Consider the following 23,513-nt stretch of genomic DNA (forward strand, 5'->3'; position numbering starts at 1 on the left):
TAAGACTGTGGTGATTGTGGTCCACTAGTAAAATTATGTCTGAGGTATATATTAATGATTTTAGGATTTTCTTTTCAATAAGAGCTGTAATTTATGCTTGAGCTAGTAAATAAGATTAAAGAGTGAACAATTAAATATCCTTAAATATCTAAAAATATATTTAGGAATTTTCTGCTTTAGAAGAGTCAGAAATGAACATAAAAGGGGAGGGAAGTACAATATGAAGGAGAGCAAATGATTTCATTATTTTTCTTCAGACGGAATGCACTGTCTCTTTAAGGCAGTGGTGTTTGTGCTGTATCTCCCTCTCTGTCCTCTCCTCTTGGTTTCCTTGAGCTCCGAGTGCTCTCTAATGTCTTCATGTCCATCATAAGGCAGGTCTGTGTGTGCACCAGATCAAAACCGCCTCCATTTTCCCGCCGAAAACAGCAGAGAATTAGAGCTAGTTTAGAAATGTGCTGCTGATGGGCTTATTAAAGCCAGCGTTCACTGCCACACCCCCAGTCTGTTTCTTTAGGGATTGATCCACGCGATCTCTTACATCCTAAAGAAATAATATAGAATTGATGGCTTTCAGTCGTGTGTGGTGGAGACCCGGAGGGCCAGTGAGCCGTAATGGCGGAGATCTCAGCACAAGCCGCTCATGTTTCAATCAGTTTCTAGCTATTAATATTGGTATCAGCAGAATGAAACAGAGATATGATCATAAGGTGTGCACTGTGAGCATTAGTGATGCATGTTCTGCTGTTTTGCAGTCGTTTAAAACCCTCATGAGGCAGAATTCAGCCATGTTTACGTTTATCTTGTGGATATTTCTCAGAGATTCAGTCATTATTGATGGCGTTATGGCTCATAAGTGTCTGCTTTTATAGTTGTTTTAGCTTAGATTAGCTCTGGCTGCTCTTGATTTGTTCACTTCTGCTGTTTATTCTGTATTTTATTGTATGCTTTAATTGCACTTATCCTGCAGACTAGAATACAGACGATATAAAAAGTACACAAATGCACGGACAGGTTGTTATGGGACAATGATAATAACATTCAGCATCAATCCCTGTAACACATTTGAGCATTCACACCAGAGCAATACTCGGTACACTTTGTAGTCATAACTGTATTACTATTACATTTTGCATTACTTTTACAGTAAGTGGTGTCACACTGTGGCCTCACAGCAGGAAGGTCGCTGGTTTGAGTCTCGGCTGGGTCAGTTGGTGTTTCTGTGTGGAGTTTGCATGTTCTCCCCGCGTTGGCGTGGGTTTCCTCCGGGTGCTCCAGTTTCCCCCACAGTCCAAAGACATGTGCTATAGGGGAGTTGGGAAAAGTTGGCTGTAGTGTAAATGTGTGAATGCAAGTGTATGGGTGTTTTCCAGTGATGGGTTGCAGCTGGAAGGGCATCCGCTGCATAATACATGTGCTGGATAAGTTGGTGGTTCATTCCGCTGTGGCAACCCCAGATTAATAAAGGGACTAAGCTAAAAATAACATAAATGAATCAATGTTGTTTCATTTACTTTTTCGGGGTCAGAAAATGACCCCTGACAAATAAAGAAACTAAGCCCAAGGAAAATGAAAGAATGAATGAATGAATAAGTATTTATTAATTCTATTTTTAAGTGTATTTTAATTATTTATATATACAGGGCCGGGTTAAGCACACACTGGGCTCTGGGGCTATAGCAAGTTCATGGCGCTCACTTTTAATTTTTGTTGCTCACAAAAGTATATATATGTTGTTGTTGTGGTTGTTGATGATGTTGTTATTAATAATAATAATTGATATTATTGTCTGATTTTACACCATTTGATTTATATCTGATTATTATACAGTTGAAGTCAGAATTATTCACATTTTTTCTTATTTTTTTTAAATATTTCCCAAATGGTGTTTAACAGAGCAAGGACATTTTAAAGTGTGTCTGATAATATTATTTCGTCTGGAGAAAGTCTTATTTGTTTTATTTTGGCTAGAATAAAAGCAGCTTTTAATTTTTTAAAACATTTCTCTAAATATCTTCTTTTTTGTGATTTTTTTTTTTATTTATTAGATTTTTTTTACTTAAATCAAGATGCATTTTCTATACAAGCTAAAAATATCGTCTTGTTTTCAGGATTTCCTTAAAGCAAGCTAAATAATCTGTCAGTGGGGTGAGTCTAGTTCGTCCACTTGACATAACATTATTCTGCTGACCTCATTGGCAGATTAGTTTGCTTGTTTTAAGGTAAAGCTCACTTAATTTTGACTCCTGAAAACAACACAATAGTAATGCGTTTCTAGAAAATGCTCCTTCATTTCAGCATTTGGACTTGAAACAGGTCATGTTGTGCAGTGTGGTGGTTTGAGAGCGCTTGAGCGAGCGTAAACAGTGAGTCAGTCGTCATTTGTGTGTGAACTACCCCTTTAATGCAGCTTATTCTGATGCTCGCAGAATGAACGCAGGTTGATGCGCTCACAGAATTGACGCTTGTTTTTTTCTCCTCTCAGCAGCGGCAGAGAGACGTGTGTGCTGTTTAATCGCTCCCTCTAGCTGGAGCACGCGCGCACGCACACACACACACTGGCCAGAGATAAACAAGCGCGCTCCGTCTCCAGGGAGGTTACCATGGCAACCGGCGAGCTCATTTTGCGCTGCCTGTCCTAGAGGCAAGACAATAACGAGTTTCAAGGCCAATGTCACTGATTTTTCAGAGGGAAAGCAGGAGAACAACATCAGCAGCAAAACAAATGTCGTCATTTGATCAAATGGATGCAGCCAATAAAACTCACGAAGGGTTATTACATAAACAACGCTCCCTGCTCAACTTTGCCATGCAGGTAAAATCTATAAATTTTCAAATGTACGCTATATTACAATACACAAAGCCTATTGTAATATATATGAGCAATATCACACGAGTAGCAGTGTGCTATGGCTGTACATCAGCATGTACGCCTCCCACCAGTGCTGATATACAGCCATAGCGCACTGCTACTCGTGTGATATTGCATTTATACAACTGTTCGACGACACAATCTTGTACATTAAAAAAATAATCAAACACAGAGAGTCTAAAACCCTTTTGTATGAGGAACTACTTTCTTCCGCCATTCATTCACATCTGCAGCTGACGTCAGAACAGCAGAAGCCGTTACTAATTCACCAACGTCACTGTAGAGCTAGTGTTTGACTGATTCTCTATAACGTCATGTGAAGCGGCGCTTCTGGTGTGTGACCCCCTTAAGGTGATGACAAAACAGCAAGTTTTGCTCACATTTTACGATTATAATGCTGAACGTGACATGAAATGCCATCCGTCTACAGAGATTTCTCACCAGACTGCTGTTGTGTTTGCGATAAGGAGGGACGAGGCTGAATCCTGCTTCTTATTCGCAGCTTCTTATTGACTCTATCCGGTCCACCTTTAAAACCACGAGGCTTCCGTTTTCAGCTTTTTATTCGCGCTCAGAGAACACACTGAGCAAGGGCTTATTATGCAGTTCTGGCGCCCTCTTGTGGACAGACAACGTCAACCATCTTTGGCCGCAGACGAGGTCTCAGAAATTGTAAATATTTTTTTGAAACAGGCACTATTCTTGCAAATAAACTGCACAGTTGCAATCTAAACAACTACATTCTCCACTCAAAAAGCCTCAAAAGTGCATTATTCTGTCTAACAGCAGTAATATTTGTCAACCTGTAGCATCCCTGCCTGTTGCTGGCTGTATGTGGGCGGAGTAATACACAGAGGTGAACGGTGAAGAGGCCTTTGTGTGATGCTACTGGCAAAATATCGCACGGCTATCAGCCAATCAGATTCAAGAACCAGACAGAACTGTTGAAAAAAATTTACATGTAGTTTATAATGTAGAAAAATAAGTATATATGTAAATATATGCAGAGCTGGATTATTGTAAGTGTTAATGTTGTCCAGGGCCTATGGAAGAAGGGGGCTCTTGATTGGCTGAAGATTTAATTTGCGCTCTGACGTGGGATATGTTCGTAAATAACTGTTATTTTCTTTTGTGTTTAAGACAAAAACGAATAAAAAGATATTTTGATGAATGCTTAAAACTGGTAACCATTGACTTAGTAGAAAAAAAACAACTAGAAGTCAATGGTTACCGGTTTTCAGCATTCTTCAAAACATCATCTCCTGTGTTCAACAAAGTAAAGAAACGATTAAAATGATAATTTAAAGAAAGCTGAAAACCGGTAACCATTGACTTCCATATTAGAAAGAACAAATTGAACTGTTTTGAACATTCTTCAAAATATATTTTTTTTGTGATTTTTTTTATTTTTTTATTTATTCGATTTTTTTTCTTAAATCAAGATGCATTTTCTAGACAAGGAAAAATATCATCTTGTTTTCAGTATTTCAAATAACGTTGAAAACGTGTAACCATTTGACTTTTATTGGGTTTGGTTTGCCAGCTATGGAAGTCAATGGTTACACATTTTCAACATTCTTCAAAACATCTTTTTTTGTGTTCAACAGAAGAGAGAAATGTTTAAAAGAAGTAAATAATGGCGGAGTTTTCATGTTTTGGGGTGAACTAACTCTTAAAAGATAACCAGGGTGATGGGTTTAAAATTAAGACATAACTAATTAAATAATGAGCCAAAATGAAGTGGGGTGTTGCTTAAATCCAGCAAAATAATCCGCCAATGGGGTCAGCAAAATAATATTATGTCTAAAGGAAAAGCGAAAAAGAAGATATTTTGAAGAATGCTGAAAACCTGTAATCCCAGACATCCATAATAGGAAAAACAAACACAATAGAAGTCAATGGTTACAGGTTTTCAACATTCTTCAAAGTATCTTCCTTTGTGTTCAACAGATAAAACACACTCATAATGTTAATGATGTTAATTTGGGTGAACGACCCCTTTAAAGATAACCAGGGCGATGAGGCTGTCAACACCGCGCATGATTCAGCTAGCGCACGCGCATGCCAACGCTGACGTACGTAGCCAAAAATAAGCGCGGTATAAGAGCAGGATCTGAGCTGACCGCAGTTGCTGCTCCTGTCTGCAGCAGATATACATGTCAGATGTCAGAGGCTGTAAGAAACAGGCTTGAATAACCACAAACCCCAGACTTTTCTGAACATCTTCAGCCTCTAAAGACACGCAGAGTTTTTCTATCGCATAGAGATAATCACGAGGAGATGAAAGAATTTCACTTTGCCACCGATGGGAAGGAAAATGCCTTTGATATGAATGTTTTATGTATGAGCTCTCCTGCTGTTTAGCCTGGATTTCTCTCAGTGCGCTGGAAAAGAAGAATGCATGTATATAATAGCTGGTAAGCGTATGGAGCTGAATCAGTCTCAAAAATAACACATTTACAAAATAAAAGTCACAGCACAGCACAATTCATAAATAAAAACACAATTCGTAAATTCAAAACACAATTCGTAAATACTAGTCATGGACAAAGATTAATCAGATCCAAAATAAAAGTTTTTTGACACTATATATAATTTGTATACTGTACATATTTTATATCTAAATATAAATAAACATTTTCTTAAACATGTGCATAGTTGTGTGTAGCTATATAAATAATAAATACACACATACACACACACATATATTATGTCTATTATATTTTGAATCCGTCTAATTTTGAATAATTTTTGCCCAGCACTAGTAAATACACAAATCCTATTTGTAAAGTCAAAACACAATTCGTAAATTTAAAACACAATTTGTAATACACAAAAACACAATTCGCAATTACACAAATGTAATTCATAAATTCAAAACACAATTCGTAAAAACACAAACACAACTTGTAAATTCAGAATACTATTCATAAATTGAAAACACAATTCGTAAACGCACAAATATTATTTGCAAACACACAAACACAATTCGTAAATTGAAAACACAATTCTTCAATAAACAAAACACAATTTGCAACATAATTCGTAAATTCTGTAATTTGTACCTTCAAAATACAATTTGTTCCATAATTTGTAAATTCGTAATTTGTACTTTCAAAACACAATTCGCAAATACACAAAACTCAATTCGTAAATACACAAAACTCAATTCGTAAATACACAAAATACAATTCGTAAATTTAAAACACAATTCGTAAATACACAAAACACGATTCGTAAATTTAAAACACAATTTGTAAATAGACAAATATCATTCGTAAATATACAAAACACAATTCGTAAATTCAAAACACAATTCATAAATGCACAAATCCAACTTGTAAATTCAAAACATAATTCGTAAATACACAAAACACAATTCGTCAATTCAAAACAAAATTCGTAAATACACAAAACATGATTCGTAAATTCAAAACACAATTTGTAAACACACAAAACTCAAGTCGTCAATTCAAAACACAATTCGCCAATTCAAAACAAAATTCGTCAATTCAAAACACAATTCGTAACTACACAAAACATTTAGTAAATTCAAAACACAATTCGTAACTACACAAAACATTTAGTAAATTCAAAACACAATTCGTAAATACACAAAACTCAAGTTGTCAATTCAAAACAGAATTAATCAATACAAAACAAAATTTGTCAATTCAAAACACAATTCGTAACTACACAAAACATTTCATAAAATCAAAACACAATTCGTAAATACACAAATATCATTCGTAAACACACAAACACAGTTCGTAAATACACAAATCTAATTAATTTGGGCAAATATTTATGCTTTTGACTTGTGAACTCACAAATTGTGTTTTGAATTTATGAATCGGATTTTGTAAATGTGACTTTTATTTTGTAAATGTGTTATTTCTGAGACAGATCTGACTCCATAGGAAAGCACCAGTCCACCGGCCTAACAGAGTGTAACGAAATGCCCTTCTGCTTCCTTCTGTCCCCCTTCTGTTTTATTTTTTCACAGAAGTACCTGTGAGGTTAGCATCAGAGTCACCCTCCTAAAAATAACCGGCTTTCTGCACGGCAGGTCCTCCCTTAGGAACAACAGAGCTGTCCTAATTCATACACACCACTGTACACACACACACACACACTCCACATGAGGAACATAGTTCACACATTAGGGGGTGGGGAAAGCAAAATAATCTCGTTTTAGCTTTGAAATACGTTTAGTTTACGTACCCCATAGGCAGATCAATTTGCTTGTGAAGCCCCGCCTTCTAGTACAGCAGCCAATCACTGATCGCTATAGAATGATGATTCTCTGGGGGAGGAGCTAGATGTGTGTTTTTAGTACAGTTGCTGCAGCTTCTTCAAACACACTGTAATCTCAGCAAATATACTTGCCTCATGAACATGATATATAGAGTTATACAGAGAATTATTTGTTCCCTTCTGATACACAAATACACAAACTCAATTCGTAAATACATAAAACACAATTAATAAATTAAAAACAATTCGTAAATACACAAATATCTTTCATAAATACAACAAAACACAATTCGTTAATACACAAATATCATTCGTAAATACAAAAAAACACAATTCGTAAATACACAAATATCAAACACAAATATCATTCGCAAATACACAAAACACAATTCATAAATACACAAATATCATTCGTAAATACTCAAAACACAATTCATAAATACACAAATATCATTCGCAAATACACAAAAACACAATAATACACAAATATCATTCGTAAATACTCAAAACTGAATTCGTAAATACACAAATATCATTCGTAAATACACAAATATCAAACACAAATATCATTCGCAAATACACAAAACACAATTCATAAATACACAAATATAATTTGTAAATACTCAAAACACAATTCATAAATACACAAATATCATTCGCAAATACACAAAAACACAATAATACACAAATATCATTCGTAAATACTCAAAACTGAATTCGTAAATACACAAATATCATTCGTAAATACACAAAACTGAATTCGTAAATACACAAATATCATTCGTAAATAAACAAATATCATTCGCAAATACACAAAAACACTATTCGTAAATACACAAAACACAATTAGTAAATACACAAAAACACAAATACACAAATATAATTCGTAAATACACAACTGAATTCGTAAATACACAAATATCATTCGTAAATAAACAGATATCATTCGCAAATACACAAAAACAATATGCGTAAATACACAAAACACAATTAGTAAATACACAAAAACAAAAATATCTTTCGTATATACACAAAACTGAATTCGTAAATACACAAATATCATTTGTAAATGTACAAAATAAACAGATAGTAAATATGTGTGCATAAATCTACTGTGCAAATTAATTAATAATGGTTAGTGTTCATGAGTTCACGCGGGTGTCCTCGTGTGATTTGGGTTTTAATGCGGAAGGCAGGAACTCATTGTCAGGTAATGAGCTCAAGTTGCTCATTACAGCATTGCGTTCCTTCCATATGGATTACTAAACCAGAGAACATTTGTTTTTTGAAAAGATTTGGCTCATTTAAAAGGGCACATTTCAGTGCAGGTATTTCTCTTATAACCTTGTTTTTGCTTTGAGAATAAGAATATTTTGTTTTTTGTTACCACTTCTTGTTGCCATGCAACCATTGTTTTAATGGTCTTTGTGCGGGAGCGCATGACATCAGGTGCTTTTTCTTGAGTTGACATTTTTTCAACTGCAGGTGCGCATAGACAAAAACATGAGGTGTGGCGTTGGTGGGAATTATTTATATTCGGGATATTGTTTACATTATCTGAAGAAATCTCTTTGTACAGGTATTTCTCTCATGTCTGTAAGGCAAGTATTTATATTTTCTTTTGACGGACAGATTGTTTAGCTATTTTAAGTACGTGTTGGCATATTATTTCTTAAAACAAGACTGTATTTCATATGAAATGCTTCTTGATTTAAGACTTTTTAGATATTCAGACACAAAACAAAATGATTTATTTTTATTATTTTTATTTTATTTTAATTTTTTTGCAGTGCATCCTATCTTTAACTTATTAACAGACACGTTTAACTCCTCTGAGGTGTCGTGGTACACTGCAAAAAACGATCTGTTAATAACTGGTTCTGTGTGTTTATTTGTGATTGTGAATTGCATTCTGGGAAGTTGATCTCTGCTCTGTCCATTTCTGATGTTGAAAATTGATCTCAACAGTTTAACAATGGGACATTTATCGTCATTTTTAGTCGTTTGAAATAATATAGAAAATAATATCTAGTGATATCTGTAAAACAACAGAAAATGTGCTGCAGTTTACTACAAGGTTTTTGTAGCGTAATATACAACACCAGCCTAGAGAACATATCACTGTAAACTATTACACATGATCATGAAAGTCACTTTTAATAAATAATAAAAACGGTTATCACAATTTACAGAAAACTGCTAATTTAACGATATTTTTACAGTGTCGCTGTCAGCCCAGTCGCCACCTCATTGAACAGAGAAGATGCCAGTAACAGACCATTTAATAGTGTCCAGCACACTGGTCATCTCCATGCCAGGTGGGCGATTCACTGCAGATGCCACATGATGTATCAGCCCAGCTAAAGTGGGCAAATCTGGCAGCATCTCCTGCCTCGGAGCCCAGGCGGTGTGGTTGCGGAGCCAGAGACGCATCAGTATTACACGCTTCCTTGGTTCATCCCCACGGACGCGGGCCACTAATTGCACAAACTGTGCCAGCGCAGATGAGAAGTGATTTGGCGCTGATGGGGCGGCCTAACGTAGACAGGCTGGAGGTAAAGGAAGAAAATCAATGAGCTTGAGGGCAGACGGAGAGAGACCGCCACCCACCAACACTGCACCAACAAGGCTTCTCTTAGCGACAGTTTGTGTCTTGCTTCTAGTCCAATATGTAAAAGTTCTTAAATCATTCAAGAGTTCACACTTAGCTCATGATTTATACAGAGCTTGTTTGGCGTGTTGTCCCGGGGGAGAGCCCTGAGCTCAAGGGATTCTCGGGCCCAGGGCTCCCCCCTTTCGTAGGGCAAAGGGAAATTGAGCTCAGGTCGATCTCAAACTCCCCTGCTGATTAGGCCAAGGTGCACTTCCTGAGAGTAAGACATTAGAAAAAAGATTTAGGCTTATTTTATCTATAATATAGAGCACATTCGGATGGTGGGAGGAAACCGGGGAACCTGGGGGAAACCCACGCGGACACAGGGGGAACATGCAAACTCCACACAGAAATACCTGATGGCTTAGCGAGGACTCAACGCCATTGGTATTCGTGCTGTGAGGCAACAGTGCTAGTCACTGGGCCACCATGCCACCCATTCTGGATAAAGGTGGAAGAAGGGGAGGAGGGGGGTTTCTTCCAGACGAAGATAGTTGTAGAAAAGAGATGAGGATATATATACAGTAGTGACTTAGGATCCTTTGACTGGAGGATCATGATTAGCTAATGTGGGCCAGCTGGCTCAATCATGAGCACGTGCTCCTCTCAGAATTACTTTAAAATTAAACTTCACTTTACTAGACAAGCAAAAACTATAGTGTTGTTTACAGAAATAAGATCAAACTAAGTTAGTTTTTCTTTAAAACGATAATCAGGGTAAGCAAATAAATCTAGCTTTCGCTTTGAGAATAGCAATGGCACCCACTGTATCAATGGTCTTTGCCCTGGAGTGCATGACATCAGGTGTTTGTTTTTCGGGTGGTTGTATTTGTCTTGTTTTTGTATGTTTTCAATATTTAGTTTACCCCATTTTTGTTTCCACTTTTTGTTGGCAGGCAGGGCTTAATTTGTGAATTGCGAGGTCCTGGAACAGATCGGGGTTACATGTCCGGCAGGTTACCCAAGGATGGAGAGGTGCCACGCATGAAAGAGGAGAGCGGGGAAAGGGGGGAGGGGGGATGTCCCGTACAATAGTGATCGGGCTGGGTGTTGCGGATAAAAGTGAAGAGTTGGGGAGTCACGGAAGATAGCGAAAGTGAACAGCAGAAGGGGGAGAAGAGCGGGTGAGGAGGGGCATCTGTAAAATGAAGTGCCGGATCCGGATCCGGCGTGTTCCAGCATAAATTAAACCCTGTTGCCAGGCAACCATTGTAGAAATGTTCTTGGTGCTGGAGTGAATAACATCAGGTGCTTTTACTGCGCACAGTTGACAGAATCTCTGTAAGTCGTAGATCATCCTGTTTTATGAATATTGCGAATATTCCCAGCGGTGCTGAGATTCCTGAAAACTTGCATTAGTGCCAATGAATATGTAAATAAGATTATATTTCATTATTTTTCAATGAAATTGTTTTTTGACCTTGCATGCAGATTAGCCTGTTGTTGGAGACCCCAAAACCAAAGTATGACCATTTATGATGCACAATAGGGGCTCTTTAAAACAAGCAAAATAATCTGCCAATGGAGTGAGAAAAATTATCTTATGTCAAAAGGAAGACCTGGATTAATCTGCTCACCCCATTGGCTGATTATTCAGCTTGTTTTGAGGAAAACTCACTTCATTTTGACACATTATTAATTAAAACAAGACAAAGGACCCTATCATACACCCGGCGCAGTGTGGCGCAAGGCGTGGCGCAGTAGTCTTTTGGTAGTTTCAGCTTGGCGCAAGAGTGGTTTTGAGGCGTTGCGCTACGCTGTTTAAATAGCAAATGCATTAGCGCTCATTTGTGCGCTCATAGGCGTTCTGCTCTAGAAAGGAAGGTGTTCTGAGGCGGACCGCTGGCGCGTTGCTATTTTGAGAATCTATAATAGATTTTTCATTAGACCAAAACAAACCCGGTCTAAACTCCAGCGCAGAGTTGCACCTCGCTTACACACTGCTTAATACACACAAGAGAGCAATAGGCAAATATCTTTACATATGAAAAAATGTAAATATTAAGGATATATATATAGGATATAATAAGAATATATATAGGATATAAATATAAAGGATTAAAATATTACAAAACATATTATTTTCTAGCCTACATAAATATGAAAATCACTGCTTTATGTCTTCTTCATCTCGGGAGGCTTTTTCAGTTCATTCATAACAATGTGCTTTTGTATAATGTTATTATTATTAGCAGTATTATTTATTATATCCATATTTATATTAGTTTTATTAAAAACAAGCTCAGATTTGCCCACCTGTCAGGTTTTAGACCATATGACAGCATGTGTTTTAGGATATAACAGGTTTTTGAGCACACTTCATCATTATTGTTCTTTTATTCGTTTGCTGGAAATTAGAACTGAATTTAGAAATAGTTTTGAAACGAATATTTGCACTTAACAAACAAAATTAATTATTTATAGACTAATTGATGTCTGTGCGTAAAGGTTTCCCTATCCAAGAGCGAAAGTGAAAGTAGATCCATTATCTCTCATTCTCACGCAGTAGATGCTCTGTTTAACTGTTTTCTGTTAACTGTGAACTGTTTGCTTGTGAAATGCTCAGTTTTTCCACTTAGAATTACTTTGCGTCCTGTAAATAGCGGATGCGCTTATGGCGTGACGCAGCAGACTCTTAAAGGGAATGGGAGATGAGACTCTGATTGGTTTATTCTCAAAACACACCTATAACTCATTAAGAAAATAAACTCAACCCTTTTAGATCATGCGGCTTGGCGCAAAGCAGGTTTTCCCGTCCGTAAATTAGCAAAAATGCGTTCTGACACGCCCTGAAAGCGTTTGCGCCCTGCGTTTTGCGCTTTGCACATGGACCTTCTAAATAGAGCCCAATATGTTTACAATTTTGGCAATGTTTAAAATAGTCTAGAAACAAGCAAAGTAATCGGACAGTGAGGTGAGGAAAATAACCTTTTCACTTTGGACTCTCTTTGTTATTCTGCTTACCACATTGGCAGATTATTTAGCTTGTCCTAATAATAAACTCACATTATTTTGACTCAATATTTCTGAAAACAACACAAAATGTGGGCGGCACGGTGGCGCAGCGCGTAGCACAATCGCCTCACAGCAAGAAGGTCACTGGTTCAAACCTCGGCTGGGTCAGTTGGCGTTTCTGTGAGGAGTTTGCATGTTCTCCCCGTGTTGGCGTGGGTTTCCTCCGGGTGCTTCGGTTTCCCCCACAGTCCAAAAAAAATGTGTCAATGAGTGTGTGTGGATGTTTCCCAGTGATGGGTTGCAGCTGAAAGGGCATCCCCTGCGTAAAACAAATGCTGGATAAGTTGGCGGTTCATTCCGCTTTGGCGGCCACAGATTAATAAAAAGACTAAGCCGAAAAGAAAATGAATGAATGAATGAATAAACACAAAATGTCTAGAAAATGCTTCTTGATTTGAGAGTTTTTGGATATTTGGACTAAAAACAAGACACAAAATCTCAGTGAGGACAGCCTTTCCTGCAGTGTGTAGGTGTTGTGGCTGCGTCTGTAGAGGAGAAATTGCAGCTTCAGAGCGAATCAATGCGTTTGAACTGAGGGATTGCATTGGAGAGCCACCACACACACACACACACACACACACACACACACACACACATGCATGCTGTCAGCCCGGCGCTCCCTCTCTCCCTTCACTGTCACCACCTTTCTTTCATGCAGACAGAAGCGAGAAAGAGAGAATTTTAATGGAGGTCTCATCCGAGGTGTTCGCTGTGGTCAGAGAGATAGACAGAGACTCCTGTGACAACCCATGAAAAAGCTCCTGTCCTTTGCACTGCCAGAAATAACGCTTGGCTTTGTCTTGTTTGTAGACCAAAGATCTAAACATTCCTAAATCGAGGAGCTTTTTCTAGACGGGCAAATCAAATTGTGTTGTTTTCAGAAATAATGAGTCAAAACCAAGTGAGTTTTACCATAAAACAAGCAAAATAATCTCACTTCAAAGCAAAAACCTTATTAATTCTTAATGTTTTGATGTAAAACTGACTTCATTTTGACTTATTATTTCTGAAAACAACACAATATGTTTGGCTTGTCCAGAAAATGCTCCTTGATTTCAGATTTGTTTGATGTTTGGGCTTGAAATAAGGCAAATCCTCTGTTTTTGCGGTGTGTGTGTATTGTCACTGGGGGAATGCGTATCACTTTTGCACACCAGTCCTTTCGTTCACCTCATATGTATGCAAATCAAGCATCCCATGCAAACAGACAGGCAGGGGGGGAGGAGAGGGCTTCCAATCGGTTATTCATGACGCACACTACAGAGTGCACTTGAATGCACGGGTGAATGGAAATCCTGCTGCAGTCCTACGCCGCGGATGATCGCTGCTGTTAGGGCTGAAAAACACGACAAAGGATAACCTCACATCACGACAGGCTGAAATCACCACATATACCCTTAAAGCACACATGAAATGGTGATTTGGTTAGCTTGCATTGTTAGCGGACTCACCACAGGAAAGTCGCTGGTTTGAGCCTCGGCTGGGTCCAGAGTTCAAGCTTTATTTGGATATATTTCTGATGTCGGAGAAATTCCTGAATCTGTTCAACATCATTTGGGAAAAAAATGTGAGAAATTTCACAGGAGGCCGAATTATTCCCACTTATGCCTGATTTTGACCACACACACACACTCCACACCCTTAGCTCACACACACACTCGCCACGTTTGGTTCTCCCAATGCACTTTCCGTCCCAAAGATCGCTTACATTGATCTTTCAGACGGAAAGAGAAGTCTCGAATGCTGGCGTGCCGAGGGATTGTTTTCTTTGAGACAGACTTCATCAATAACACTGCCACAAAGGCACACAGTGACATTACTGGCCTGAAATGCTACACGCCGAGCTGCGCTCAATAAGGGCACAGTCATTTATTTCTCCCTGTGAGGCACGCCACTTTCCGCTTATTCGGTCACAGATCTAATGCTAATTTTCAAAGTGTTTGCTAGTTATTTTATTTTCAAAATTCTGAATAAAGCCCATAATCAGTACCTGAGGGTGATCATTGTCATAGTAGTTTACACTGTTGTTGAAGCCCATAATCAGTACCTGAGGGTGATCGTTGTCATAGTAGTTTACGCTGTTGTTGAAGCCCATAATCAGTACCTGAGGGTGATCGTTGTCATAGTAGTTTACACTGTTGTTATAAAGCCCATAATCAGTACCTGAGGGTGATCATTGTCATAGTAGTTTACGCTGTTGTTATAAAGCCCATAATCAGTACCTGAGGGTGATCATTGTTGTAGTAGTTTACGCTGTTGTTAAAGCCCATAATCAGTACCTGAGGGTGATCATTGTTGTAGTAGTTTACGCTGTTGTTAAAGCCCATAATCAGTACCTGAGGATGATCATTGTCATAGTAGTTTATGCTGTTGTTTTGCTGTGATGCTACGGGGCGATACGACCTGCCGACGGCTTCTGTTTCTTTTTACACCACCGGCTGCTCACTTACCTTCATATGGATGAATTGTCTGTTGCTACCAGTTTGTCCAGTAGCTCACTGCGTAAGTCGGAGGATTTGAGACGCAGAGAGGAGTTGACTGTGACAACAGGGTTCGAGTCTGGCAAAGAACCGATGAATTCATGAAAACAAAAACTGCTAAAAAGTGGGACGTATTTAATGCTCTCCAGAAATGTATACAGCGGTACGCATCCATAATAAAGCCTGATTTATACTTCTGCGTCAGATGACTGGCGTAACCCACGGCGCATGCAACGCGCGTAGCTGTGCATTTATACTTCTGCTGCTGTCTCTGTCGGTCTGCATTAACACTTCCGGAACGGTAGTGGGCAGTGAGGTGTAAATGTTCCTCTGTGTCGAGTTTCTTCTCTGCTTTTTTGCATTTCCTGAACACTTCCGGGATGTACAAGTGGCTCAAACTCGCTCATTTTGAGGCAGGAACCGGCGGACGTGCAACAACTTTAACTATGAGGTAAACACAAAACAAAACTTTCCATCCGGAGCTCCTTCACGGGACTCCACACTTGTAAACAATCGTTCGTGTGGCGTTGCGCCATTCGCGCGGCTCTTGGTCCCGCCCAGACTCGTCAGCGCTACCAAGCCGACCAATCACAGAGCTTACGTTACGCGTCGTTGCGACGTGTAGTTACATTTTTTGAGAGGTGCACATCAGTGACGGCGACGGCCGTGGCGAAGAATATGCGTCAGCGCCGTAGCATACGCCGGCGTTTGACGCAGAAGTATAAATCAGCCTAAAGCCTGGGTTTGCCTTATTGTAAAGTGTTATCCTTTGTTTTCAAAATTAAGCATATTAAAGCTAATAAAAACATCGCTTCTCTAATTTCCCATGCAGGTATTTTATATCAGCTCATGCTTCACTCAAAAACGAAATTTTGCTGCTCATGTGAAATGAGTTAGCTCAGTTCCTCAGCTTCAGCTAATTGATGATGTGAAACGGTGGCAGTGTCGCTCTCACCGCCGATATCTGGCGCTCTCGTTCACACATCTCCTCTCTCCGACTCGTATCTCTGCACCGCACCCCGGCTCTGTCCTATTTCGGCTCCACCTTAACTACAGATTAACCTTTCTACCCTGAAGCGGGAAACACACGCTGGCACTGACCTTGAGACGACACTCTGCTTTCAGGAGCTGCCAGACAAAGGCTGCGATTCAAACGACTAAGTCAGCTGCATATCTAGACACTGTTTCTGTGTTGAGCTGCACCATATTGGAAACATTTGACGTTGCAATATTTTTTTCTTTGCAATATGTAAATACGATTACAAATAGAGCTCCTTAGGTCATTACCGTAGATTGATTGGGATGATTTTGTATGGGAGTTAAATAAAAATATTTGTGTCATTGTCGTTTTGTAAGATTGCATGCCTAACAAAGTAGCCGACCTAATATGGTAAATTATCCATATATATATATATATATTAGGGACTGCATGGTGGCGCAGTGGGTAGCACGTTTGCCTCACAGCATGAAGATCGCTGGTTCGAGCCTCAGCTGGGTCAGTTGGTGTTTCTGTGTTTGCATGTTCTCCCCGTGTTGGTGTGGGTTTCCTCCGGGTGCTCCGGTTTTCCCCACTGTCCGAACACATTTGGTACAGGTGAATTGGGTAGGCTAAATTGGCCATAGTGTATGAGTGTAAATGAGTGTGTATGGGTGTTTCCTAGTGATGGGTTGCAGCTGAAAGGGGCTCCGCTGCATAAAACATGTGCTGGATAAGTTGGCGGTTCATTCCGCTGTGGCAACCCCAGATTAATAAAGGGACTAAGCCGACAAGAAAATGAATTAATTAATATATTAGGGGTGTGACCAGATTTCACAAGATTAAATCGCAACGATATTTGTTGTTAAGATGGAGCGTGAGCGTGAAATTAGCAATGAAGATTGGAGGCAGGATTGGATTTGAACTCGTTTGATAATTCTAATTAATTAAATTATAAATAAAATACCATTCATTACAATAAGAACACTTTAATTATTTTATTTTGTATTTTTTTTTTAGCTGAATAAAAATCTAAATTACGGTCATACATTAGCAAATATTTTGCTAATATTTAAAACTGTATAAAAAAGATGTTGCAGTGTACTACTGCAGTAGTTTACTGCATAGAATTCATCAAAATAGAAGTCAAATAACAATCATTACAAGATGATTTTGTAAAAATCAACTAAATATTTTTTGCAATTTGTGATTTTTTTTTTCATCTTCATAAAAATAGGTTAAAAATCTTGTCTCGTTTTCGTGAAGCTAATCTTGTGTCTCGTGGTGTAGGCGTCTCGAACACACCCAATACATATGTATATATATATATATATAATTTAGAATTACCACCACAAAATCAGTCATTTTTATCACAAAAATAATCGTGAAAAACTAGGGGGTCTGATAAATTAACACAATAAGCTAATATTAGAGTTAAATCAACAGTGCTTTTTGGTTTTCTCGGGAGTGTCTGACAGTATTTGTGTACAGAAATGTAATAATCAAATGGGAAATTACTTTGCATAGTCTTCATCATATAAATAATTCAACAAAATTATGAATTTAATTAATAAAATAAAATTTTTTATATAGTAAAATGCTTTAAGCTCTCTAAAATTTGCAACACAGGCTCATTGTGGTCATGTACCCCCATATACATTTCTTGAGATCACAGATTATGTAGCCAGAGGTATGTATGGCTGCATTTCGTTGTTAAAACAAACGATATGAGGCAGCATGACGTCGTCGGCGGCTTCTGTTTCTTTACACGCTACTGGCTGACCGCTTACCTCCATGTGGATGGCTTTTTCACTGCTACCAGTTTGCCCAGTGGCTCGCCACGCATGTCAGCGGACATCAGGGGAGCTGAACACAACAGCAGGGTTCCAGAAAGCAGGTAAAACAAAAAAAAAAGGCAAAAAAATAGATAAACAATTAAATTACAGGATGAGAATGTGGTCAAATCTGAAACCATGCTAAGAAAAATCAGTCTGCTTTTTCTGAATTTGGTCGGTCGGTCGGTCAGTAAATAAGTCAGTTAGTCGACACACTGCCTCCGGTGGAGTTATGTGAGAAAAGCAGGCGCGAATGTCACTCATGAGAGAAATTTGAGATCTAAAAAAGTGTACGCGGCGCCCTCTTGTGGATTCGTAAAAACAAAAGCTGCAAAAAAAATGTATTTGACGTATTTGGCGCTCTCTAGAAATGCATATAGGGGTACATATCTATACCCCTGTTGTCCATCCCTAATAGCAGTGCATCTTTTTTTATTTGCGATGTAAGCTTGTGTGACTCCAGAAAGGTGCCCTTGATTTAATGTCCGTGCTCTCTCCAGTCTTATCAAGCGTCCTGATGATACCTGAGGAATGAGCTGGGGAATTTTCTGCCTCTGACAATCCAGATGGGCTGACGCTAAAAGCCTCTCTTTCAGCAATCCACTGACAGCACGGATGAAATCAGAGCGGCCTGACGGGGAAAACTGCAGCCAAAAATGGGAATGAGACGGATGAAGAAGGAATAGGGATCGCCTTTCACACTGCAACCGAGACTTTTTGACTTGTGTCTAGTCCCAATATCTACAAAGACTTAAATAAAGAAGCATTTTCTGGACATGTAATAAATGTAGTGAGTATATCAGAAATAATAAGTCAAAATGAAGTGAGCTTTGCATTAAAACAAGCAAAATAATCTGCTAAATGAACAGTTCCTTTTGACATAAGACTATCTCAATCCCCCATTGGCAGATTCTGCTAGCTTTAAGAACAAACTCGTCTAATTTAAACTCAGTATTTCTGAAAACAAGACAATATTTGCTGCTGGCCTAGAAAATGCTTCTCGATTTAAGCATTCTGAGATGTTTGAACTAGAAGCAAGACCCAAAATCAAAGTAAGAAGGCGTGTGTTTGCTCTGGGACAAGGCATGCAAGGTCTTATAAAATCCTGCATTGTTGTGCTTCCTTTAGACCCTAATGTCGAGCGCCTCCACACGCCTCTGTGTTCAGCATATTATGCACACATCCACGCAAAAACATGCTCTTTGACAGAGTTTTTCAGCGGTGGGCGGCGGGAGAGAGGATATGCTCTTTGAAAAGTGTCCACTGATTCGATTGCACTGTCAGGAACGCTTTCTCTGATGCTCGGAGAGTCCGCGGCTCTGAGAGTAAGCTCTAAGACAAAGACAGACGCGCTGGTTTTGCCATATTTATTCTCTTTCATGCGTTCCTGCCTCTGTTGGTCCTGCACAATATTGCGTTTCAGTATGGCAGTGTTCATCAACACACACTGTTGTAGCCCAAATTTTTAGAAATTCTCAAATCAAGAAGCTTTTTCTAGACAAGCGAACACATGTTGTGTTGTTTTAAGAAGCAATGAGTTCAAATTAAATGAGTTTTTCATTAAAACAAGCAAACTACTCTGTTGTCAAAGGGGAAAAGCTGATTATTTTGCTTGTTTTAAGGAAAAACTCACTTAATTTTGGCATATTTTTATCTTAAGACAAACGTATGTTTTTTGGCTTGTCTAAAAATGTCTTGATTTAAGAATTTGTAGACGTTTGGACTAGAATTCAGCATCTGTGTAAGAAAAGCAGTTTTTGCAGTGCATATTATAACCTGCAATGATGATGATACGTTCATTTACAGGGTATAAACTGAATTTAAAGCTTATAATATGTTTGAAAATGTCACAGCATATCATTTCTGCATTGATAAGCGCAGCATTTGCAGTAGTTGAATCGCAGGATCTGTAAAGTGTACTTGAAGTGTTTTTGATCATTTTTAGCGATGTGAACTCATTTTGTCCCGCTTATATTTGCTGAGTTGTTGTAATTCGGTTATATTGGAGCGTTTTCGAGCCTTTATAAGGTCATGCTGCAGCATCTCAATTGGATTCAGTTCAGGGCTTTGACTAGGCCACTCCAAAGTCTTCATTTGGCACATTCACTTCAAGAGATCCATTGTGTTTATATATATATATATATATATATATATATATATATATATATATATATATATTTATATATATATATATAATCAGCAGAACTTTTCTTATAGATGCATCAGCCTACAAAATCCCCTCAGTCTAAAATTACAGTTTATAATTCATTTCATTCATTAATTTTCTTTTCAGCTTAGTCTCTTTATTAATCAGGGGTCGCCACAGCGGAATGAACTGCCGACTTATCCAGCACATGTTTTACACAGCGGATGCCCTTTCAGCTGCAACACATCTCTGGGAAACATCCATACACACTCATTCACACTCATAACCTACGGACAATTTTAGCTCACCCAGTTCCCCTGTAGTGCATGTGTGCGGGAAACCCCCGCCAACATGGGGAGAACATGCAAACTCCACACAGAAATGCCAACTGACGCAACTGAGGCTCGAACCAGTGACCTTCTTGCTGTGAGGCGACAGCAAAACCTACTGTGCCACCACATTGCCAGTTTATAAATATAATTTACAATTATAATTTTAGTTGACAATCTAAAATTATAGTTTGTGTTGTATTGTATAATTATACATTATGTAATATATTGTATATATTTTTTGTATTGTATAATTTATGTGTATGGAAATGCAATTAAAAAAAATTTTATTGATTTTTTTTTTTTACTTTAATAAACATTAATTGTGTATATAAACTGTAAAAAAATAATAAAAATCTGTAATTTTACTGTTTTTTTCCCCCAGTTGGGGTGCTGAAAAAAAACGTAAAATAACAGCCATGTACCATAAAATAACGGATATTAAATTACAGAAATTTACCAGAAATTAAATTTTGTTTTATTAAATTTCTTTAATTTAATATCCATTATTTTACGGTATATTTCTGTCATTTAATAGCCATTGTTTTAATTTTTTTCTGGCACCTCAGCTGGTGGAAAAAACTGTAAAATTACGGATTTGTTTTACAGTGTGTGTGTTTATATATATATATATATATATATATATATATATATATATATATATATATATATATATATATACACACACACACACACATGAGTAGCTTTGTGATATGGCTGTATATCGGCACTGCGTGGGAGGCGTGCGTTGGCTTGAGGTTGCAAGCTGAGTGCCTTAGTGTCCCACCAGTGACAATGTACAGCCATATGGCACTGCTACTCGTGTCAAATTCCGTTTATACAAGTTCATCGGCATAATCGTTTGAATAAACAAAAACAAAATCAAACACAAGGGTCTCAAAAACCCTTTTCCGCCATTCATTTACCTCTGCAGCTGACCACTGCTCATTCACCAACGCCACTGTAGAGCTAGTGTGTGAATGATTCTCTAGCGTAATGTCTAAAGTGAAGACAGAACAGCTGATTTTGCTCACATTTAAACATTATACAGCTGAACAGCATGAAATGCCATCAGTCTACAGAGATTTCTCAGTATTACTCTGCTGCAATCGGGAGATCACAATAATTAACCCTGAAAAAGCCAAAGCAAACACCAGCAGATTACTGTGGTATAAATACAGCACAATATACAACAGAGAGAGATCCACTTAAAGTGTCACTTACCTGATTTATAATGATTTGATCAGTTGTAAGGGCGAGGCAGTGGCGCAGTAGCTGTAGCAGTCGCTGGTTCGAACCTCGGCTCAGTTGGAGTTTCTGTGTGGAGTTCGCATGTTCTCCCTGCCTTCGTGTAGGTTTCCTCCGGGTGCTCCGGTTTCCCCCACAGTCCAATCACATGCGGTACAGGTGAAATGGGTTGGCTAAATTGCCCGTAGTGTATGAGTGTGTGTGTGAATGTGTGTGTGGATGTTTCCCAGAGATGGGTTGCGGCTGGAAGGGCATCCGCTGCGTAAAAACTTGCTGAATAAGTTGGCGGTTCATTCCGCTGTGGCGACCCCTGATTAATAAAGGGACTAAGCCGACAAGAAAATGAATGAATGAATGAATGATCAGCTGTAGTTTAGTAAATTTATCATGAGTGTTTCTCCTCTAAGGGTTTATTATGCGGCCTCTGTCGCCATCTTGTGGTGGAACGTCCACTGTCTGTGCTCTGCTCAGTATGACAGGCTGATGAATGCCGACGGGCTGAATCTCTGAAATGATAAATATTTAAAACAAGCACTGTCCTTATAAATAAACTGCATAGTTGCAATCTAAACAACTATATTCTTAATAGTCTCAAAAGTATAGTATTTTGTCCGACATCACTTCATTTCAATATCAACTCACTTCACTTTAATAGGCTTTACGATGACGTGTTATTTTACATTTCATTAATGAATTTGTGCACCAAATGCTGCTAGAAAACTATAAAGCATTGCTTATTACATTTGCATTTTTGCTCTACATCAATGCTTCTGATTGGTTTATTATATTTTATGCAGATACACTGTCCTACAAAACCTTCTCAATCTAAAATGATCATTTATTTTCACACACATTTATTCAAGACATCTGGAGAAATTACACTTAATGTCACAACATGCATCGCAGAAATGAAAATATTTCAATGTCGTATTTTTCCACACTGTGAATAATGCTTTTCTTACATCATTAGTGTCTCGTTTGTAGTCCAAATATCTGGAGATTCTTAAATCAAGAAGCATTTTCTGGACAAGCAGCAAATATAGTCTTGTTTTCAGAAATATTGAGTCAAATTGAGTGAGTTTTTCCTTAAAACAAGCAAAATGAAATTAAATTGGCAGATTATTTTGCTTGTTTGAAGGAAAAACTTGATTAATTTTGACACATTATTTCTGAAAACAACACAATATTTGTTGCTTGTCCAGAAAATTTGTATATTTGTAGATATTTGGACTAGAAACAAGACTCAAACTCAAAGCATTTGCCGTGCAATATCATACAGAGCTAGTCCAAAACAGGCGTGTGTGTGTGTGTGTGTGTGTGTGTGTGTGTGTGTGTGTGTGTGTGTGTGTGTGTGTGTGTGTGTGTGTGTGTGTGTGTGTGCGTGTGTGTGTGTGTGTGTGTGTGTGTGTGCGTGCGGATCTCAGCCGAGCCAGTAGAGGGCTGTGGGATGAGGCCGGACTCTTTGTTCTTTGTTGATGAAAGTAAAAGCAGCGCCGCATCTCCTCTATACCTCGGCCTGACATCAGGGCACTGATTATATTAAACCCAGACCCAAATTACTCCAGTCGCAGCCTAATTAAACTTTAATCTCCTCAATACCACGCAAATCACCTGCGAACGTAATTGAGCGAGGAGCTGCGGTCTGAACAGGGCCGTGTTTGTGACTGCTGAAGCTGAAGGGATGCGGGGATAGACTGAAGGT

At 38.4% G+C, this 23,513-nt stretch overlaps 1 protein-coding gene across 8 annotated transcripts in view; it reads left to right on the forward strand.

The window, feature by feature from the left end:
* Positions 1-23,513, forward strand: part of rai1 (retinoic acid induced 1) — a 105,931-nt gene that overhangs the window by 50,554 nt on the left and 31,864 nt on the right. The window contains exons 1-2 of one of the 8 annotated variants that reach the window (XM_087245343.1): positions 2,680-2,815; positions 9,352-9,684. The exons of 6 other annotated variants lie outside the window; for them this stretch is intronic. The gene's annotated coding sequence lies outside the window, so the exon portion shown is untranslated. Of the gene's footprint in view, positions 1-2,679; positions 2,816-9,351; positions 9,685-23,513 lie in introns of those variants that run through there. One more of the 8 variants, XM_087245342.1, reaches the window with a different exon arrangement.

The sequence above is a fragment of the Danio rerio genome, chromosome 3 (genome assembly GCF_052040795.2).
Source record: "Danio rerio strain M-AB ecotype USA chromosome 3, GRCz13ab, whole genome shotgun sequence".
In the NCBI taxonomy this organism is placed as follows: domain Eukaryota; kingdom Metazoa; phylum Chordata; class Actinopteri; order Cypriniformes; family Danionidae; genus Danio; species Danio rerio.